Here is a 12181-nt window from a genome sequence, read left to right on the forward strand (position 1 = left end):
TAGAAATGTAAAAATCATGCTGCTGTATGTGAAATAAGAGAAGAGGAAAAAAAAACAGCTAATTAAATGAGTGAGGTCAGTGAGATCAGCTGTTGTCACCAATTATGAATCTGGTTGAAACAAAAACCTAAAGCCACAGCTGACCACCAAGGACTGACTTTGAGATTCCCTGCACTAAATAATTTCCAAAATGACTGTTGTTACAAGGAGTACTATAGGATTATTGGAAGTATTGTTCCCTTTAGGGCTAATAAAAAGCCATGAAAAATATCACAATGTTACCTTTTCCTGTAAAATAACACCTGAAAAATAATGAACCAAGAATTTAATACTGCATTAGTATGTTCACCCTTACTGTTACCTAGCATTAACCAGTAGATCCTAAATCTTGTGTTGTTGCTTTACTGAAAGAATCTTCTGATAATGGTGCCTCTTTTTTCAGTAAGTGTGGAATTATAAGACAAAAAAGTTATATTTGCACAGTAATGACTCAATGTTAATTTGAACAGTTAATTACAAGTCAATAACAAGTCAATAAAATCTCATCTTAAGCATCACTACCTCTTTTGTTTTACTCTTTTTCCAGTTTTGTAGATATTACAGTTGGCAAATCTTTGAAAATAATTGATACCTGTCAATCATTATTGCATACAGGTTATGTCATTAACATTAATCCCCGCTTCACCAGGATCTCAGGATGATCCCATTTTGAATCCACACTGCAGCTGACCCAGAAGATCCAACTTGTTCAGGCTTTTCCTCAAGGCTCATAACTTGCAGTCTTGAATTAGCTTAGTTGCTCTTCTCTGGACTTCATCTAGAACTGCTACGTTTTCTGTACATATAACAGTAAGTACTCTGTAAAACTATACTATAAACTTAGTGAAAGATATTAAAAGGTATAGTGAAATATGCTAATGTATACTAATACTCGGTTTCACTGAATGAGCATTAAGGACTATGCCATAATATCCCATTGTCTTTTAGGTCTGTGCTTCACCATATTTGTATTAACTGGTAATATATGCATTGAGTTACCTACTACAACCTGTGCTGTACTCTGAACCAGAATGGATTGAATGCTTCAATAGGGAAATCAACCAAGGAGTGACTGGTTCTATACAGAAATATACCACAATGTTCCTGAGAGTGAACAATTATCTGACATGATGTGGAAACTTCTATATCCAGCTAGGGTGGCTTATATAAAGGGTCTCAACAGATTTCCTCCAACAGCCCAAAATATACTGCTGAGATGGATACCAATTTTAAATTAAATAGGTAGTTTCAGACCTTAAATCACAAAGGGTCAGGGTCAATACCAAAAATCATTAGATTGTGCTCCAATTTTCCAACAGTGTACATGGACTCAGTTGCCTTATATACTTAGCAAAGGGCATCTGCCAAATAAACAATAAGATGAGGAGCAAACTCTCCTAACTTGGGCAAGTACATGAACATGACAAAGGTAGAAGGCCCTCCTCTAAAAGGTTATTTCCTGCTTATAATCTACTGGTGCCGGGATTGGCCCTGGTACCTTGCAAACCAGTGGCCGAGAAGGATTACTGGAAAAATGGTTCATTTCACAGCAATGTCCAACTACAGCATACAGTATGCAATTTATTTCATTACTACTGAGCCTGTAGTTTAAGCCAATTCAAGATGATGTTTCATGAAGCACCAATCATTTCAGGTGTATACAGCAAATAAATACCTTTAAACCTTCTTCATTACTGTATGTTATGGCAATTGCTGCCTAAAACTGGAAACTGTTAAGAGTTTTGAGCATTGCTTGTAGAAATCAACTGAATACTTAACAAATCTGATCAGGCCCACTGCACCCCTCCCTTCTATTCACACTCCCTTTAATTTGGTAAATAGCTTAAGTCAATAAAAATCATAACTGCTAGGTTTATTTACTGTTGGAAGTGGCAATCTGTAAGGTGCATTATCTTAGCAGGCTTTTCAAGAAATATTAATATTGTCCTATTGGAGGGTTAGGCAATGATTATCATTATCACTTATCCTGTCATCTGGAACATAAACTTATCAAAACTGGTGTTATTAAAGGACGAGTGTGGCTTTGGAAAACGTTCCTGGTTCTTCTAGGATATACACCAACACCACATGAGCCCGATTTGGATAAATGAGTTTGAAAATGGATCAATGGCAAAAGAAAAACAATGGTCATGAACAATAATTATGATTTGGCTCAGAAAACATCCTCCATTAACATTAACCAGCAGATAAAGCAAAATACTGCTTTTTAATTATGATTCCTTTTAGTAAAACGTTGAAGAAAAAAAAATCACGACTCGGCAGCATCGTTCTTCACCTTGCATTTAACAATCAAGAGGGGATACCTGCGAGATACTGGTATATGCTAAAAGGAGGACTGAGAAACTGCCATGATTGATTAGTTTTTAGAGCAATCCCTTCCGATTTAAACATAGATTAGTGTTAATTGGAGAGAATTAATTAGTCAAATACTTGGTAGGTGTAGAACGCAGTAATACAGAAAGTGACGGTTTTGACTCGATACATTTTAACATTGTCTGCCCAGCGGGACTGAAGCCTCCAGCGAGTCCCCTGCTAATGCGAAGGGTCTTTTAGGTGAGCGCGAGGATTTAAGAGGCCCGTTTATTTGAATGTAACCTCGCTACTGAAGTCATTTCAAAGGAAGAATGCGGAAAAGATTTTTTTATCTTTAAAGCATATTAAATTATCACCTCTGTGCAAATTCGACGCGTTTCGAAATACCCACATAAACTGACGAATGCTGTGTATGGCTCTTAATTACTAAATGTAAGAATACAATGCTTAAAAACTGATAAAAGTTACTGGGTTGTTAACAGCAGAAAGACAGTGAAAACGTTCCAGGAAACGTTACAATTTAAAATGAGGGTACGCGGCGACAAAGCGGTGAGGTTCTGGAGATGTCCAGACACGCGCCTGTGCAGAAATGTCACTACAGGAATTAATATATATCTTACTGATTACATCTGAGAAATACAATTGTCAGCTCAACTTATATAAGAACTGTTCTTCGCTGTTGCCTATAAAATACAGTGACTACTTCATCCACCCCCCCCGCAACTTTAAGGGCTAAAAATGAACATCTTTACCCACCCCTTCATCGCTGTTCTCAGTTACACTATACAGTTCAAACGCTTAAAGAGAAGTACGGCTGCCTGTGTTTTCGAGACTCAATATTATATAAACTGTATAATTACCTTCCCTCTTGTCAAGAAAATGTATTCGACCTCCTGCTTCCGTTTAGACAGAATAGCGCTCTTTCAACACCTGAGGTTTTTTCACCTTCGTCCGGTTACCAGATGCTTTTTTTCACATTTATTGTGCCACACAAGCAACGTTTTGTTTTAAAGTTTCATTATTTTCGAAGAGCGCCCTCAGCAGACCACCGCCTGTGTTACAAATGAAATCAATCACGAGAGCAGCTTCCGATTCCTCTGTCACCGCGAGAGGATTTCTTTTAGGTGGTGCTGTTCAATTTCAAATCCCACAGAACGCATTCGTGGTCGCCTGTACAAAGAAGGTATTTTAAATCACTGGGTATACGGGACTTGAGAATCGACACCAGCATTTGCCTTATCGGCACTCTGTGAACACGGCTTAAAATGTACAAAAACCACACGAACAACGAGCGGGATTCGAAACCAAGAGAATGGATCCTGTGGGCAGTACACTGCGCCGCCCTTTTTAAGGGTAAATTCTTGCGTATGTGTGCTATTATGTGGTAATAATGTGCTAAAATGCAACATCACATACTTTTTCAGTTTTTTTTAAGAGAGCCTTCTTTAACCATTGATTAAAACTGTAAAACAAAATGTGATATGAGTGCTGTGCAACGTAATGGTGCCCTTTCCACTGATTTTTCCTGCCTTGCACCAGATGTTGCCAGGGCTGGAATCTGCATCACTAACCTTAAGTTGGATACACTGGACAGAAAGTGGTGACACTAATGCAGTGCTTCGACACAGTTATACAAATGTATTTTTAATTTAGTGTTTCATTTTAATAAATGCAATCTGGTTCGAGCAAATCTCCTTGTGCATTCAGGTGTATGCACTATAAGAACTCTCGTATAATTTTGTGAAATTTTACTACTCATTAGTTAAAACTTAATACAATATAATAATAAGAAAATTTGGTGAAAGATAAGAGAGCATTCACAGAGAGTTATTATAAAGGTGTATTGCTGTAAATATAAATGAACTCTAGTAGTTTCATCCTCTTTGTTCATACATCCCATTAGTGCAGAATCATTAGAACATTTCTGCAAGTGACCTGACCTGGTATTATATGTATAGTCTGAAGTGTACAGGGTGAAGAGAAAAGGTGACAGGACCTTTCCTTGTAATGCTCCAGTTTTGCTCACATCTGCATCAGAAGCACAGACCTTGACCTCAGAAATTGTGGTCTGCTGGCCATTCCATTAACCTGGACACTTAAAAGGGATGGCAGAACAGCACTTGGGGGGAAAAAAACAATCTTCACAGTACTGCCTGTTTTTTCTAGACTAGAATAAGAATTGTGGAACAAATAAATAGTTGCATCTTGTACTCTATTATTTGTCCAGAGTTTTTTTTTTTTTTTAATAAAAGTAAATGTATCCAATAAACTTTAAACAATGCACATCATCTGGTTTTATAGTCCAATTGTCCTCTTCTTCTTTTGGATGCTCCCATTAGAGGTTGCACATCAGATCATCTTTTTCATAACTTCCTGTCCTCTGCATCTTGCTCTGTCACACCCACCACCTTTCTCAACACATCCATAAACCTTCTCTTAGGCCTTCCTCTTTTACTCTTACCTGGCAGCTCTATCCTTAACATCCTTTTCCCATTATACCCAGCATTTTTACTCTGTAAATGTCCAAACCAATGCAATCTTGCCTCTGACTTTGTCTCCCAACCATCCAACCTGAGCTAGCACTCTATTGTACTCATTTCTAATTCTGTCAATCCTTGTCACACCCATTGGAAATATTAACATCTTTAACTCTGCAACCTCCAGTTCTGTCTTCTGTTTTTTGGTCAGTGCCACCATCTCCAACCCATATAACATAGCTGGTCTCACTACCATCCTGTAGACCTCCCCTTTCACTCTTGCTGATTCCTGTCTGTCACAAATGACTCCTGACACTCTTCTCCACCCTACTCTTCCACACTCCCCATTACTCTGTACTGTTGTTCCCAAGTACTTACATTTTTTTTAAATTTTATTAAAATTAAATAACATTCCATACAAGTAAGTCAAGTTCAACAAAACTAAGTTCGAAACAAATCAACCCCCACTCACAAGAAAGAGAGCTAGGTCAGCAAAGTAAAACTTTAATAATAGTAAAAATATGTAAATAAATAAATCAAAATAAATAAAATAAAAAAGAGGGGAAAGAATCCGCTTCCTCAATTTAAATGCTTAATATAAAATCTTATTGATTAGATCCTGCCAAGTTTTGAAAAAGTTTTGTACAGATTGTCTAAGTGAGAGTTTGATTTTTTCCAATTTTAGATAATATATAACATCAGTTACCCACTGACTTAAAAGAGGTGAGTTAGCATTCTTCCAGTTGAGCAAGATAAGTCTGCGTGTCAATAGTGAAGTAGAGGCAATTACAGTTTGTTTGTCTTTCTCCACTTTAAGCCCATCTGGAAGTACCCCAACCACAGCTGTTAGTGAATCAGGAGGGATTGTGACTCCAAGGCTGTCTGAAAGGCATTTAAAGATTTTGGTCCAGAATGATGTTAATTTGGTGCATGCCCAGAACATATACAGTAGCCCAATGAGGCTTTAACTATAATGTTTGCAGGATGGATCTTACCCTGGAAACATTTTAAACAATTTTAAATGAGACAGATGCGCTCGATATATAATTTTAAGTTATAATAATTGAATGCTTTTCACATAAGGAGCTCGAGTGAATTCTGTGCATTGGCACAGTTTCTAATTTGAAAGTAGTAAAAGAAATGTGTTACTGGAAAGTTAAATCTGGAGAGTTATTGTTCGTAGGTTGCAAAGACGTTGTCTATGTACAGATCTGTAGGACTTTGGAGAGTATCTTAACATCATTATTCAAAAGTGGGATTGGTCTATATGATGCACATTGCAATAAGTCCTTATTTGCTTAGGAAAGACGGTAATTAAAGTTTGACGGAAAGTTTGAGGTAAAATTTTATTGTCTGAAGCTCAGGGGCCTCAAGCTCCAGTCATGGTGAGCTACTGTGGCTCTGCCATGGCAGACATTTTCAAAACTGTTGATTTTCTTTTTTAAGAGCACTGTCAAAATGTTTTGTGGAGCTGAGCAAATCAACATTACTGAGGCCTTCACCTTTCTTTCTTTTCAGTTATTGTGTGATGGACGCAGGTTGTTGTATGTTTGTTGGTACATTTTGTGTCTTAATATTGTTTGGTTGCTAATTAAGGAAAAATAAATAATTAAGGGGCCTGAGTTTTAAGTTGTGCATCAATTAAAATTAAGGCAAATAGTTAATTATCAGCAACATCTGGTCACTAATTAAGAAAAGGATTAGAATGAAAACCTGCAGTCACAGTAGCTCTCTACGACTGGAGTTGGAGACCCCTGCTCTAGCTTCTGTAAATGTTGCTCATAAAAGGGGAGCTTGCTTAATTGAGAATTTTTTAATAAAATTCGGCAGGGTAGCCATCAGGGCCTGCTGCTTTCCCACTCTGAAATGAGTTTATAGCATCTAGTAATTCTGATAGTGCCAGAGGTTTATCCAATTCCTCTGCACTGAGAGTATCTAGTTGTGGTATCTGTAATGCATCCAGAAATGCATTAGGTTGTGTCTTGTCTTCTTTAAACTCAATAGAATATAAGGATGTATATTAGTCTCTAAATGTGCACATTATATTTTTATGGTCAATGATTTTGTCTCTGTCTGCGTTGGTAATTGCTAGGATTACATTGTGAACTTCCTGCTTGTGGGTTTGTTGAGCTAAAAATCTTATTAGCTTTCTCTCCATGTTCATAGTAATGATGTCTTGATTTAAAAATGAGTTGTTCTGTTTCTTTAGTTGTCAAGAGGTTGAGTTCAGAATGCAGAGCCTGTCTTTTCCTATGAAGTGCTTAATTTGGACACCTGCCATGTTCTTGATCTATTCTGGTAATGTCATTTATTAGCTCTGATACCTTCTTGGTTTCCAATTTACTTTTTTTGGTAAGGTATGAGATAATCTGTCCTCTTAAGAAAGCCTGCAGAAACCTCAGAGGATATATTTGTCTCTAAAAAAATTGATTTGCTTGGATATATATTCTGTACAGTTCTCATCTGCTAATAAAAGTGGGTTAAGATGCCATCTGCGAGAAGAGTATGTGGGGCATAATGATTTTAGCTCCTTGATCAAAGGGGCGTCATCATAGATAACAATAGCGTCATATTTACAAGATTTAATTGTAGGCAAGAAATTATTATCTATAAAAAAATAATCACTTCTTGAGTAGCAGTGAGGCACTGGTGAGTAGAAGGAATATGATCTTGAGTTTTTCTTTAGAAATCCCCAGGGGTCTGATAAGTTATGATCAGTTACAATCTGTGTAATTGTTTTTGCAGTGTTGGACATCATCGCCCCTGTGGCAGTAGACCTATTTAGGTCTGGATTTAAAACACAATCAAAGTCTCTAGCCATTATAATTTTATGAGTGTTCACATTGGGAATGGATGCAAAGACCTTTTATTGAACAAAGCTGTGCTGACATCATTAGAATAACACCCACAATAAACAACCTAGTTCTGACAACAGTTATGCAATAGTACTAGGATGTTGTACCATGTTAGCCATCATGGATATAATGAGAAGTCAAGCAAAATTACACCTTTTATTGGCTAACTAAAAAGATTACAATATGCAAGCTTTCTAGGCAACTCGGGCCCGTTTATTACATTTTGCCTGAAGATGGGGCCTGAGTTGCCTAGAAATTTTGCATATTGTAATCTTTTTAGTTAGGAAAGATAGTATAAGTGAGCTCTGTGATTGCTGCTGTGAATGGACAGAATCCTTTGCCATCCATAAGTCTTCCTCTGTTTTCTCCCCAAAACAGTCTTCACATCAATGGCTCTCAAGTGGCTCTGCTGATTGAAGTCCTACCCAATTCTGCAGAACTCCTTTCTTTAGAAAATTCTCTTTTGTTGTCTTTCAAAAAACATCCCTTGTTTTCTTCTCAATTAATTCAATTACTGGTATTGCTAAACTCATCCACTCTCTCTTCCTTCTATCCTGCTTCTACCAATCCTTGATTTTTTCCTATTTTGTATATAGACAGTCATTTTCTAACTTACTGAACAGAGTCACAGGAAATGCTTGAGCCTATCGCCAATAGCATAGGATGCAAGGCAGGAACAAACCCTGAACAGCACACTAGTCCATCACAAGGCAAACATACACAACCCAGACACACAATAGGGCCAATCTGGCATCTCCAATCCATGTCTTTGGACTGTGGGAGGACACTGGAGCACCCGGAGGAAACCCATGTAGACACAGGGAATACATGTAAACTCCATGCAGGGAGGACCCGGGATGTGAAGCTTAGTTTTTTTTACTGTGAGGCAGCAGTGCTGCCACTTTGCCACTGTGGTGCTCTTTTTGGAAATAGTGTGATAGATTTACAAATACCAATGACACTTCCTTTAATGTTTTCCTTCTTTTTTTCCATTCTATTCTGTCTCAAGGTTCATCTTCTGTAATAGTTCATGTATCTTGATTTTCTAACTTTGCCTTATTGTAAATTCCATTTTAATGTTAAGGAGCAATGTTTGACAAAGATTAGTGCTGCTACCTCATACCACCTGAACAGGTCACCTAAAGATGCTATCTCTACAGTGCTTCAGCCCCCTCTGTCCCACTAGTAGAAGAGCAAGGAATGTTATGTTAAGGAAGTTGTGTGTTGACTTTAGTTCGGCATTTGACACTGTTGTGTCCTCTATGCTGGTGACTAAGCTCAGAAACCCTGGGTTAAGCACCTCACTATGTAATTAGATTCTTGAGTTTGTGTCTAACAGACCCCAGGCTGTTCAGGTAGAGAACCACACCTCTTTCACTGTTATCCTGAGCAGTGGCGTCCCTCAAGGTTGCATACTGAATCTTCTAATTTAGATAGATACTTTATTAATCCCAAGGGGAAATTCACATACTCCAGTAGCAGCATACTGATAAAAAACAATATTAAATTAAAGAGTGATAAAAATGTAGGTAAAACAGACAATAACATTGTATAATGTTAACGTTTACCCCACCGGGTGAAATTGAAGAGTCGCATAGTGTGGGGGAGGAACGTTCTCCTCAGTCTGTCAGTGGAGCAGGGCAGTGACAGCAGTCTGTAGATGATACTGTTCAGTGGATTCTCCATGATTGACAGGAACCTGCTCAGCGCCCGTCGCTCTGCCACGGATGTCAAACTCTTCAGCTCCATGCCTACAATAGAGCCTGCCTTCCTCACCAGTTTGTCCAGGCGTGAGGCGTCCTTCTTTATGCTGCTTCCCCAGCACACCACCATGTAGAAGAGGGCACTCACCACAACAGTCTGATAGAACATCTGCAGCATCTTATTGCAGATGTTGAAAGACACCAGCCTTCTAAGGTAGTATAGTCAGATCTGTCCTCTCTTGAACAGAGCATCAGTATTGGCAGTCCAGTCCAATTTATCATCCAGCTGCACCCCCAGGTATTTATAGGTCTGCACCCTCTGTACACAGATTACTCCCTCTTCATTACTCTTCATTCATCAGGTTACAATTACTCCCTGTTCACTCACAATTGTGTTCCCCCCATGGTTCCAACACCCTAATCACATTTGTGGAAGACACCACATTAGTTGGTCTCATCGGTAACAATGATGAATTGGCCTACAGAGAGGAGGTCCACAGCTTAGAGACATGATACTCCAACAACAACCTGACCTTTAACATTAAGTAGACTATGGAACTCATCATGGACTTCTGGAAATCAAAAAGCTGCAGCCACTCCCTCGTCTTTTTAAACTGGGACTGCTGTTATGCAAATCTTCAGCTTCAAGTTCCTGGGAGCTCACAACTGTGAGGACATCTCCTGGACTCTCAACACCTCTGTCCCTGTCTAAAAGGCTGAGAAGGATTTGTTCTTTTGTGGAGACTGAGGAAAGCCCAACTAAGAACTCAGATCCTCACCAACATCAACGGCTACACAACTGGGAGTATTCTTTCCACCTGCATTTTGGTGTGGTATACAGTTGTACTCTTGCTGACTGAAAGGCCCTACAAGTAGTAGAAACTGCCCAGTACAACATTAGCACCCCTCTACCTACCATTTAGGGCCTGTATTACAATTGATGATTATGGAGGATACGCAGTATCATCATCGATATATTCCACCCCAACCACAAACAATTTACCATTTATCGTTGAGTAAATGATAACAGGTGTCTCCATGCCAGCACCAACAGTCCAACAGTTTCTTTCCTGTAGCAGTCACACTGCTGAACTCTACATCTCATTGTTAAGATTATATATACTCTTAATGTATCTGTTTCTACTGTATAACTAAGCATTTCTATTATTTGCATTTCTGGTCAAATGACAAACTCTTTTTTATTGTTGTAATACTTGTACAATATTTAATGACAATAAAGCTGAATCTGATTCTGAAATCCAGCATCCTGGATTTCCATGTTCTCCCTGTGTCATTTTGGGTTTTCCTCCAGGTACTTGCTTTTTCATCCCATGTCCCCTAAAACATGCATGTTTGGTTAACTTGTTACTCTAGATTGGCTACAGTGTGAGTGTGTGCATGAGTTGATCCTGTGTTGGACTGACATCCTACTAGGGCTGGTTCCAGCCTTGCACCCAGTGCTACCATGATGAGCTCTGGCCTGTCATGTCAATGAATTGAATTAAACGGGTTTCAGACTCATGAAATTTTAATGTTGTAGGTTTCCATCTGTCCATTTTCTGAGCATAATTATTTAATCAAAGGGCTGTATAATGCTAGCATCTATCTCAGTCCCACTTAACCCAAAGTAGGAAACAACCCTGACCAGGATTCCACACTCACTTGCACCAAGTGAACTAGGGTGGCTAATCAAGCTAAGCATGTCACTGCATGCACACATGATTCACATTTACACTATCATGCTAGAATGCAAATATTAGGTCTTAGAGCACTGAGCTTTGAAAATAAGGACCATTCACTGGTCTGTCTTCTCAGATTTCCTTAAACACAATATGCACTCTTATAGCTTCCAATGTGTTTTTTTCTCATTAGTTCTGGCAAGCAAGCTGTTAATATTTTCTTATGTTAAAGGTTGAAAGTTCTCATTTGTCTTTGTTTGGCACAAGACACCTCTATAGTACTTGAATATCTGGAGAAATTTAACACCATCATCTTTGAACAGAGTGCCTTGTAATTAAGATGCCCATCTTCTGTTGCCCAACCAGTTTTGTTAAACTTTCTGCATGCTGGGTGGAAGAAGAGTTATTGCTTCTGTGTCCTGGCCTTGAGACAGGCTGGTGCCCCACCTAAGTATGGTTCCTAATTTGTGTCTTCATGTGTCTTTGAACTGAATAAAGAGATTATAAAATGAATAAAAGGATTGACATGTACTCTAATATCTCTATACATTATGTTAAGCATACAGTATATATAAAGTTGACTTTCCCTTTATGTTTCCACGAGTGAAATCTATGTAATCGACGTAGACCTCATCCATTGTTAACATTTGCAATGCACCATGTAATGCATAGGTCTCTATTAATGCTATTTGATATGGGATTCGTAAAAGCAGTGGTAATGTTTGTGATTCACTATCTACTGTATTAGAATGGCAGAGACATAGCAAACAAATAGACACTTACTCTTTTATTAAGGTGGATTATGCAGATAGATATTTGTCTCTGGATGAAATTTAGCTTTTAACAGAAGTTCAAGAAATATTGTAGCAAACAACAACACCCCTCAAATTTACAGATGAATTACCAAAGAGAAGAAAATGTTTGACTTAGCTAAAGATAAGAGAGCAGTCACACTGCAGCATTATAAAGGCATATTTTTGTCTGTATGAAAGAGCCCCAGTAGTTTTTCTTGATACACTTCTGTTGTATAGTTTGTTGGCTGAAAATACTGTGCTTAAAGATTGTGCATCATGCGAGAATGTGCAGTGTTATTC

At 38.3% G+C, this 12181-nt stretch overlaps 1 protein-coding gene across 2 annotated transcripts in view; it reads right to left on the reverse strand.

The window, feature by feature from the left end:
- zc3h7a (zinc finger CCCH-type containing 7A) overlaps positions 1-3625 on the reverse strand; it is an 80349-nt gene extending 76724 nt beyond the window's left edge. For both annotated transcript variants that reach the window (XM_039776445.1, XM_039776444.1), the window contains exon 1: positions 3234-3625. The gene's annotated coding sequence lies outside the window, so the exon portion shown is untranslated. The remainder of the gene's footprint in view (positions 1-3233) is intronic.
- Between the last annotated feature and the right edge of the window lie 8556 nt (positions 3626-12181).

The sequence above is a fragment of the Polypterus senegalus genome, chromosome 13, assembly GCF_016835505.1.
Source record: "Polypterus senegalus isolate Bchr_013 chromosome 13, ASM1683550v1, whole genome shotgun sequence".
NCBI classification, from domain to species: domain Eukaryota; kingdom Metazoa; phylum Chordata; class Cladistia; order Polypteriformes; family Polypteridae; genus Polypterus; species Polypterus senegalus.